Source organism: Herpailurus yagouaroundi, unplaced genomic scaffold (genome assembly GCF_014898765.1).
Source record: "Herpailurus yagouaroundi ecotype Mexico unplaced genomic scaffold, PumYag 192, whole genome shotgun sequence".
In the NCBI taxonomy this organism is placed as follows: domain Eukaryota; kingdom Metazoa; phylum Chordata; class Mammalia; order Carnivora; family Felidae; genus Herpailurus; species Herpailurus yagouaroundi.
The window spans coordinates 7,124,263-7,134,763 of NW_024412423.1; the positions used below are offsets into that span (position 1 = coordinate 7,124,263).

The 10,501-nt window shown below is 37.7% G+C and overlaps 2 long non-coding RNA genes across 18 annotated transcripts in view; both read right to left on the bottom strand.

Annotated features, from left to right (window-relative positions):
• Positions 1-3,865, bottom strand: part of LOC121010570 (uncharacterized) — a 66,367-nt gene extending 62,502 nt beyond the window's left edge. For 15 of the 17 annotated variants that reach the window (XR_005781252.1, XR_005781246.1, XR_005781254.1 and 12 more), the window contains exons 1-3: positions 3,817-3,865; positions 2,712-2,877; positions 1,965-2,075 (exon numbers count right to left, since the gene is read on the bottom strand). This is a non-coding gene — a long non-coding RNA (uncharacterized LOC121010570). Of the gene's footprint in view, positions 1-1,964; positions 2,076-2,711; positions 2,878-3,007; positions 3,309-3,816 lie in introns of those variants that run through there. The other 2 variants (XR_005781245.1, XR_005781247.1) reach the window with 2 other exon arrangements.
• Positions 3,866-3,960: 95 nt separating this feature from the next.
• LOC121010572 (uncharacterized) lies at positions 3,961-9,609 on the bottom strand. The gene is made up of 3 exons (XR_005781255.1): positions 9,242-9,609; positions 7,312-7,382; positions 3,961-3,975 (listed from the first exon to the last, which is right to left on the bottom strand). It is a non-coding gene; the product is annotated as an uncharacterized LOC121010572 (long non-coding RNA).
• Positions 9,610-10,501: the final 892 nt, after the last annotated feature.

The window sequence follows — 10,501 nt, forward strand, 5'->3', positions numbered from 1 at the left end:
GGAAGGAAGGAAGGAAGGAAGGAAGGAAGGAAGGAAGGAAGGAAGGAGAAAATAGAGTCCTTTCTGGTCATGTAATGGCTACAATCCTTTGCGCTGGGCCAAAATGCAGTTCTGTCACCCCTCTGGCTTCCTCGAAATGGTCCTCTATTTTCCCTACTTACCCACTGCTTTCCCAGGTTACTCCTTTGGAAGAAAGTCTGTGTTTCCAGAAACCCAGCTAAGTCATATTAGACCAAATATTTCTCAACATTTCCTCTCACTATGTTCAGGTTTTGGTGTTTTTGTCTTGCTTTGTTTTTTCATTTGTTTGGTTGGTTGTTTTTTGTTTGTTTGTTTGTTTTACCTCTATTTAATCTTCCCTTGTCCCAATACACACTTCCTAATCTTCGGCAAAGTTGGTCTTCGTTCATATATCCTTCCATTATTTGTGCTTCACACTAATTATTGACTGTTTACAAAAAATGAATTCCAGAAATGCAAATTTGCTCTGTGAGTTTATAGAAGCGTACATGCATTTATGTATCTTCTACAACACAGTAATATTAATTTATTACATGCATAACTAGAGGGCCTATGCAGAATTTTTCTACAGAAACTTCCCATTATTCACATTAATGTGGGAGGCAGAGGCAGATTTAGAAATAATGAAATTTACAAGCAGTCAAGTACAGTTTCTCAACAACTTTTTAAAAACCATCATGCTATTAATTGTTTTGTCTCTGCTTTCTCTTTCTCTAATAGTATGTATCTTCCTAAAGGTAAAATTATATATGTATATATATATATATATATATATATATATATCTGCCAAAGATACAGAATATGCAAAAAAAAAATTAAGGTGAAGTTAGTAAAGTATTTAATTTGATATAGCAAAAAGTTTTGCAGGATCTGACAGCCCAGAGAAGGGCTAGAGGAGTAAGCATGGGGCCAGGGCCAGGTTGAGACCAGGCCTTGTGTGAACCCTCAACCCCAACCTGCTCACCCTGGAGATGCTGTGAGCAAGAACCCTGACTATGTCACGCTGCACAAGATCCAGGCAGCCAGGAACATCTCCAAGACAAATGCCACATCACAGAACCATACCTATCTCACTGCTGACAATCTTGCCCTCAACCTCTATGATGAAAGTTTTACCCAGGGCAGGCACAGCCTCATCAAGGGTATAAAACTGAGCCTGGTGGCCAGGAACTCCACTCCTAGAGAAGAAGTTTTGTGAAGAGCCAGCTTGGGATCCAGCACACCCCCATTTCACCCCCAGTATGATGTGATGGTCCCTTCTGCATCTATCCCCCCAAACCTTCTTGGATGCACAAAGCCTGACCAATTTTCAGGGGAATGATTTTGCTCTTCGCTGTGTGGCCCAGAGGTGTTGGGACAGTGTGACTTCTGAGTGATTTCCCTCTGTGTTTGTTCCCCCCTCCAGGCTGGTTTTTTATTACTTAAAAAAAAAAAAAAGTCTTCCAACTTCATGTGACTCAAAATGTCTGAGATGTGCCTTAAAAAACAATGAAATGAACAGGTCAAAGAAGCAAAAACGGAAGTGGGTGAAAGTTACCTTAAGCCATGAGAAAGAATTTTTTGAGATTTCACTTCTATTTGATTCAGGTCTTCAAGACTTTGAGCCAACTGGGCGACAAATGAGCGTGTCTTGACATGCACAGCGAATCAAAAATCTCTTATGATATCATATCCTGAAGAAACACAGTTACCCAAGTCCATAGGTGTCTGTGTTCTCTGAATTCAAAACTCTCATAGTAATAAAGAAGTTCCTATGTACTTGGCCATAACAAACTTTCCCTTTGAAGAAAATCTATGATTTAATTTCAAGGCTTCACCTTTTCTTTGAGTGGCACACGGAAAGGAGATAAATGCCCTGATGAAGGAAAAGTCCAGGCACGTCTGTACATTTACTCACTCGTAAAGTCATGAACTTGCAATACATCTAATACACTGTCACTCACTTGTCACCTCCGAGATTCCTTTCTGGTCTTACATTCAGCTTCACCGGATGGGCTAATGGCCGTCTCAGTGCATTGGACCAGTAGCGCGGTTGTGGCCTCATCAGTGTTCACCTGTATTGACACCCAACACCATAATTCACTCCATGACTTACCATCTGTACTGGCTTTATGTCCCCCTTCCAGAGCTCCACAAACCAAACACGGAGAGTCTCTTGCCAGCCAACAAGTACCCTTGTAATAATAACTCAGTAACTTAAGGTATTTTTTTTCTCTTGGGGGCTCAAGATATAAATACATAAAACCAAACCTATAAAACCGAAGTCAAGTCATAGATAGCAGCTCTGTAGCTACAGCAAGCTTTCCAAACTCAGTTCTTCTCCCTCCTTTTTCTAGTGTGTATGACCCTTCTTGGGAGTGCTTGGGTGGCTCAGTTGGTTACGCATCCGACTTCAGTTCAGGTTATGATCTCAGGACCCATGGGTTTGAGCCTTGCATCAGGCTCTGTGCTGACAGCTCAGATCCTGAAGCCTACTTTGGATTCTGTGTCTCCCTCTCTCTCTGCCCCTCCCCTGTTCATTCTCTGTCTATCTCTGTCTCAAAAATAAATAAAAATTAATATATTTTTTTTAATTAAAAAAAAGACACCTTCTCCATCTCACACAAAGCCCTTTTCCACACTCATCCCCAATCATTTCTGATACACAAGAACCCTTTCCATGCAAACCACACCAAATTGATGATGCTCACTTGATGACCCTGTGGTCCATGCTGCTTGCTTTCTCTGCTGGTGAAGCACTCTCTTCTCTCTCCTTTTTTTTTTTTTTTCTCCCTTGGTAAATTCCTACTCATCTTGAGATCCAGCTCAAAACTCAGCTCAAAAATTTGTGGCTTGGCGAAACTCTCCATCCAACTCCTAGACAGAAAAAAATAAGTTGCTTTCTTAGATGCTCTCCCACAGATTTGTATATTCACTCCTAGTTATAGTACTGAGTACACTGTTTTATGAGTCTGGTATTATGTATCAGTCTTTCTTAAATCTTCACCTTTGGTGGATTTGAATGGGCGTTTTGTCATTTTGGGGGCTGTCAGCAAACAACACTTTTCCTGTTTGGGGTAGAGTTGTCAGAATTGGCAAAAACAACTACAGGGCGCTCAATTAAATTTGAGCATACTTATACTAAAACATTAACTAGTATTTATCTAAAATTCAACTTCACTTATCCTGAATTTTATAATTGCAGCCCCAAACTAGGGAAAACCCAAGATTGGTGGGTGGACAGGGTCACATTTCCATTAGAAATGATGCAAGGGAGCAGATGATCTCTCTGCAAAGTTCAAGTCTGGGTGCACGACCTACACTCTGCCTTTCCCTGCCCAGTATCTGACTCTGGAGCGAAGTATAGAAGCAGACTTGTATACTTGTACACACACTGGCAGAAGCCAACTTCCAGAGTCCCAGTGCCAGTGGGGTCTAAGGAAGAGCTAGCAACGTCTCTCCCGGACTATTCTGGCTATGGCCATAATTGTTAAGCTCCCATGATCACCATTTTTGAGAGCCCAACTCATGTTCTTCTCATCAGTTCCAATTTCCAAACACTCTAATTTTTATTTATATTATTTTTTGCCATTCAACATATTATCTTTCTGTTTGTTTGGTGTCTTTCTTCCATAGTAGATATACAAGCTTCTTGAAAACAGGAACTTGGCTCTGTTCCCTGATCTACCCCTAACTGCAGAGCAGGACTTAGCTCACAATAAGTCCTAAGTGTAGGTTTGTTGAATAAGGAAAGCAATGAATGAATTCTTCAGAACAACTAGCCTTTCCATTTAAATGTAACCAGAATTGGGGCACCTGGGTGGCTCAGTTAGTCAAGCGTCGGACTTCGGCCCAGGTCATGATCTCACGGTTCGTGGGTCCCAATCCCGCATCAGGCTCTGTGCTGACAACTCAGATTCTGTGTCTCCGTCTCTTTCTGCCACTCCCTGGCTCATGCTTTCTCTCTCTCTCTCTCTCAAAAATAAATAAAAACATTAACACATTTGTTAAATAAACAAATTTAAACAGGATTTATTTCTTTTGAAACCAAAATACTTATTTATTACACTCAAGTTACTTTAGGAAATAGATGCACAGATAATTTTTTTTTAATTTTTTTTTCAACGTTTATTTATTTTTGGGACAGAGAGAGACAGAGCATGAACGGGGGAGGGGCAGAGAGAGAGGGAGACACAGAATCGGAAACAGGCTCCAGGCTCTGAGCCATCAGCCCAGAGCCCGACGCGGGGCTCGAACTCACAGACCGCAAGATCGTGACCTGGCTGAAGTCGGATGCTTAACCGACTGCGCCACCCAGGCGCCCCGATGCACAGATAATTGAATGCAGTATCATGTCCACCACATTATAAATAAATTATACAAATCTTGGGTAAAACAACAAAATGACTCTGGCAAAGTCTATAAATTTTGGTACCATATACAGCAGGCTCAGTAATTAAGAAATCAGACAAAATAAATGATCTGCCAGTTTGTACCCCTAATAGAAGTTGTCACTGTTTCTATGGTGTTCTATATTTCAAAAAGAATTTATGAAAAAGCAAAGTTGTTTTTGTTTTTTTTTACAAAAAGAGAAAAACTTCTTAATGAATTAGAAGGGTCCTTTTCCCCAACCATTTCTTCCATTTGTAATATTAACTTCATTTTATAAAATATAATACAACATTAGGTAAATCTTTATTCACATATTATAGTAAAATGGTCAAAAAGAGCGATTTTTTTTACTACTATTTTCCACACAATAGTTTTGCAGAAATGGCCCTGTAGCAATTGTTTTCTATAACTACACATCCTTTTGAAATCGGAACTTGGTATGGTTGTTTACAATTTTATTGTAATATTAAATACCCTCCTCATCAAATTATAAAGCATGTATTCATCTATGACAATGACTTTCATGATTTGCTTTTAAATTCAGTTATGTTGTCCCACAGAATAGCTTGGATATACCTCGTTTCTTAATTCCACATTTCAACCTTAAGATTATTCCATGTTTCCCTGAACTGTGGGGGGGGGGGCCCCCCCGCCACACACACATCCCTCTCTAAGAGAAAAGTGATATAAGAGGAGATTGATGTGTGAAAGGAAACCAAAGAGAAGAGGCACGAAGGGCAAATGAACCTCATTTGAACTTGTGCTTGCAGGACCAAAAGACAAATGTTGGGTATCTACAAGGCTAAAGACAATGCGTGTCTTTACTCCCCCAGTCACTCTTCAGTGGAGAACTCCAAAGTTTCCACTGACAACCCAAATTCATTTAAACCTACCTATATTCAGATGCCATGGGCAACTTCCGCTGGAATCAGGAGTCTAAATTCGCAATCAGCACTCATACTTTCTTTTTAGGACCCATGCTCAGTGCTTTGTTTTTAAATACTCCACCGACTTGGGAACCTCTACAATACTGCTCTGCATTAAAGCCTCTGGGGATTTTCCTTATTTTTCTTGACTTCCCAGCAGACTTCCACATAGTGGCCTTTCTCTTCACATACATTCTCTTCCTTTGAATTCTGTGACATCACACCCCACTGGTTTCCTTCGCTTCTGACTCATCATTCCTTCTTGGTCTTCTCTAATTGCTTCTCTTCCATCTAACCCGCCAATATTGGGATTTTTATCTGACTTTTAAATATCAGGTGTTTTTAGGCTCTTTTCTATTTAAATCCTCCACTTGTTAAATGACTAAGTACATGTTTTGCAGATAAAATGTTTGAGGTAAAGTCATATCAACTTGTATATAATACAATGACACCTAATCTGAAGCCTGTAGCTCAGACAGCTCCTCTGAATGTCACACCTTTATGTCCAACTGCACAATTGATATCTTGGGCAGATATTTCACAGGCCCTTGATTTCACTCAAATAAAATCCAACACATGATATTTCTTCAAAAAGTAGTCCTTGCTGGTTGTATTATACAGTCAATGGCAGTCACCAGAGGTCCAGAGACCAGGTTATGATTCCAACAGATGTGGGATCTAGTCTTATCTCAGACACCTAACTCAGTTCCATAGCAACTAGCTACTTAACCTCTCTAGCTTCAGAAAATATTTTTGTATTATTAACTGGATGAACAAATCAAGAATCAGCACCCAAGTTCATCTTTCCCTTCGTTCTTTCTAATTTCCTGATTACCACTGGTATTTCTCCAGTATGTTTTTTTTTTTTTTCAGTCATATCTGTTCTTGTGGACAAAACTGTTTTATAGAATTACTGGAACATCAGACTCCCTCTTGTCTTATTCAAGTTTGGTTTTAGAAACAATGGCATCAGGTGCCTGGGTGGCTCAGTTGGTTAAGCATATGACTCTTGATCTCAGGGTCATGAGTTCAAGCCCTGCAGTGTGCATGACACCTACTTTAAAAAAGAAAAAAAGAAAGAAACAATGCCATTTTCTTTGTTAATGGTTTCCATGTTCCATGCCTCCAAACCCTTGAGTTTCTCATTTAACATTTTCCAAAATACTCCTCTACACCAAGGTTTCTCAAACATTTTATCTACAACACATGTCCTAGTTATTTAACAAAAATCCCTATCACTAACTCTGGGTAAACTTTAAGTGTTATGATTTTAAGTTATAAAAATAAAGCCTATGTTGAAATTGGCATTTTCATTCATTTCTGATCAGTCATAAGGAAAATATCACTTCTAATCTCACACCAAGATCTCAACATAATGCCAGAAATAAATAGGGAGATTAGGTATAGATTAAGTAATAGGTACATGTTGAGTTGATTTATATTTTTAGTCTTATAAGTCAAGCATAATGGCAGTAAACTTCCATAGTTTTAAAAAGTTAAACACTGACCCAAAAATTATGAAGAAATTTCACATCAAACACTATCTTTAATGGGCCTCCAGAATATAAATTGGCAACCAAAGCATATTAAAATGTTTTAATTTGGAAGGTTCTTGCAAATAGATTTTTGTTTGCTACATTGTATTTGGCCCTGGAAAGTAATTTTGTGGCAGCATTTAGATATTGATGTAAAACATAATCATGACACATTATCAATCTTTTTCTCTGATGAGAGAAGAAAATCATCAAGCACTGAATAAGAATCAAACTCATAGTATGAGCCAAAATGCTCTACAATACAGTCTTATTTTAAATCATGGAATACTTTGATTCAACAAGACAAAGTCATGATCTATATGCTTTTACGCACTAAGTTTAGCCTTTTCAAGATTCAAACATATCATCATTTGAATAAACCTTGAAATTATTGGCCATAACCTGTTTCAAGAAAAATATTTTTATCATCTTTATTTTAAAAACCGGTGAGCGTATACCTGTTTTTCACTGACAGCTGGAAGACTCCAGTAAAAAAATCAGTCTCATACAAGCTGTTCAATCAAACACACTGAAAAGAAGAATAAACACTCACAATAATGTGGTTGTTTTTGTACTTTAAAGAGAAACTGTTTCCAATCAAACATTTTCTGTGACTAAAGCTGTTGGTTCCTGGCATTCAAAGCAATCTACCCACTAACGCCATTCCTTCCTGTACAAGTAGCACATGCTCTCCCATGCCTATCTCAGAACACCTTTTCGAGTCTGCAGTACAACTCAATTAACAATTAACATTTTTTTAACAATTTTTTTATTATCATTATTAACAATTTTTTTTAATTTCTCTGTTAGCATTATATTTAGTGATGACCAGCAGAGAGAGTCACTGAGCACTTTTCTTTCTCAAATGGACTGCATCTTTGCAGAGAATGTGTTCATGTCGAGCACATCACTGGTTTTGTCCAACTGAAATTGCTAAGTATTTAGTAAGTGTGTGATGGCAACTGCCTTTGTAAATCATATATCCTTGATATTAGGCAACGCTCTACAATATTACTTGACTCAAAAATTGTAACATGCAAATTTTCTTTTCTTTCTCAACTTTACGCTAGTTTATCATCTTTCTGGCAATAGCACGATGTACTTTTTTTTTTTGAGGAATGTAGGATCAAAAAAATCCCACAGTAAATGTTGTGTCTTCCTGACTTAATAACATGATTCAAGAATTTCCTATGTCATGTAAATTTTTTCTATTTCCCAAAGATTTTGGAGTTTTTCCAGCTTTCCAGCTCATTAATTTTTTTTCCCCTTTTCCTTCCCTTTCTTGGCCCCGAAGTTTGTGGTTGCTGTGCTGTGACAACTTGGAGATCCCAGCAGTTCTCTGAATAAACATAATTTTATTCCAATTCCTATTTTAGAAGAATCTAGATTGATTTGATTGACTGATTTGTCAGCACTTTGAAAAGAGCATAATAAACGGAGTTTGTTTGTATGTGACAGAATTCTAGAAATAGATCGTAGATCCTATAAAATTGCATTTCAATGGATCCATCTGAATATTCAATGTACCTTTTACATGTAGTTTTTTTTTTTTTGGCCACTCAGGTGAATGTGTTACGAGTGATTACTTTTCTGAGACAATGCAGATTTGTGTTCTATATCCACACTATTATTTTTGAGAAGATACATTCACTTTACAATATTTATCATGGTGTTTATTCTATTGTACAACATTTTAATCAATTTTCATCAACTGGGGCTAAAATGCATAGCAACTATAAAAAGAAAACATGAACTTAGCTTATGCAATAAGTAAGTGGTTAGAAAATACTTCAGCCAAAACCATCTATTTTCTAATAACTGAATCGAAGGCAGGATGAACAGATGATATAGTATGTGTAGCACACACAAGATTATAAGAAAATAACTGAATTTCTGAAAATCTAAGAATCTTCTATTTCAAAGCTGTGAAATATGTACAAATAAAAGTATTTCTTTCTTTTTTTTCTCTGTAAATATCAAATCACTTGACAGGCCAATGAGCATTACCAGATATTCAAGAATCATACATTCACAAAAAGTTTGTTCCATGCTTTAATGTATATGTTACTGAAAAAGTATACCATGGTCAAATATCTTTGGAAAAGTCTAAGCTAAACTAAGTCTACCAGGTTGATTTCCTGAGACTCTCCAAAAGCAAAGATTTAGCATATGACACTGCCTGAGCTTAACTCAGCACAGAGCCTTTTTTCTCTTCTTTTGGAAGTTTCCTTGGGAACATGGTTTGGGAACAAATTTCTCCTTTGTTCCTTCCCTCCCAGCTGGAGTTAATTGATTAGTGGGTTTAATGAGTCCAAGCAGGTCTCATTTATGGCTGAGATTTATGCCCCCAGAAAACTGCTCAGCTCCTGGATAAGCATGTCAATTTACCTTTTTCTGGAGTCCCAGTTCAAAAGGTATTAACCATTGTTATTTCCCAAGAGTTACAACTGTGGTTATTCTACTTAGCAATGTGCATGTGTTTCTTGCATCATTAGGATTTCACCTGGCCTAGTATTTTGTATCTTCCAGGTACAGCTTAATTTTGTAGGCTCACAGGCCTTTCCATAGCTCTTACCCTAGTGAATTTTCTTTCCTTCTCTTTTTCTGTTTTGTCACATTTATCCACTTGCCAATTTCTTCATCCTGACACGGATACTCCTCCATCTTCAGAGAATTTTTTTTCTTTCCATCTCCCTTTTTGAACAATTTCTTCCATCTTGTCTGAACATGTTCAGCACTTAAGCAGCAAATGTTAATTCAAGAGAAAAAGAAGTCATTGTTTTAAAATCAGGATGGATTATGTTGTTGTTGTTGTTGTTATAATTAATTACAGTACTTAAAGGATAGTGTGACGTAGTGGAAAGGTAAGAACCTTCTGGGTTCAAATCCTACAAACTACCAGTAAGTGAATTGTATTCAAGCTTCTTATCCTTACTGAACCTTAATTTTCTCATCTGTGAAAGAGGTATAATAACACCCAAATATAGCTTTGTGATATAGAATATACTGGAAAATAACACATATATTACCCTCACACTTTTCCTTTGGGCAGTGAGTATTTGTGCAACAACCCAGACAAACTGCTGTGATCTCATCCAAGCAAGAAGGTTAAACCAGATGGCACTAAAGACCCTTCAATTGCTAAGGAATGTTCCTTAGGAATTTTCCTTTCACCTCCTTCCGTAGGAATCCAGCCACATGGCATTGCACATATTTGGGAACTGCAGAAAGGTAAAAACACTGTATGTACCTTGGAGGTCAATGAGACAATTTCCTGGGCACCCCAGCTTGGTGTCTCATGATGAATTACAGCCTTCATGGGCTTCTCTAAAAATTCCTCTTTTGGTCACAGAAACAGTTTACTTTTATTTCTCCTTACTTCCCCTAGGCCACATATGCTTCCCTGATACCCAGGGATTTCCAGAAATCTTATGAATCATTCACACATTCTGGCAAGAGAGTGTGGTCACTAGTTTCTATGAATATTGGTCTAAGATATTGTGGGCACCATTTACTATATATGATAAGTGGCTCTTCTGTTTCCAACCAAGGGAGTTTTACACCCTTCAACAGACTTCTTTCAACAGTAGGTTTCTACTGTTCTCCCTTCATTATAGTATTAAGAATGAAAGATATATACACAAATCA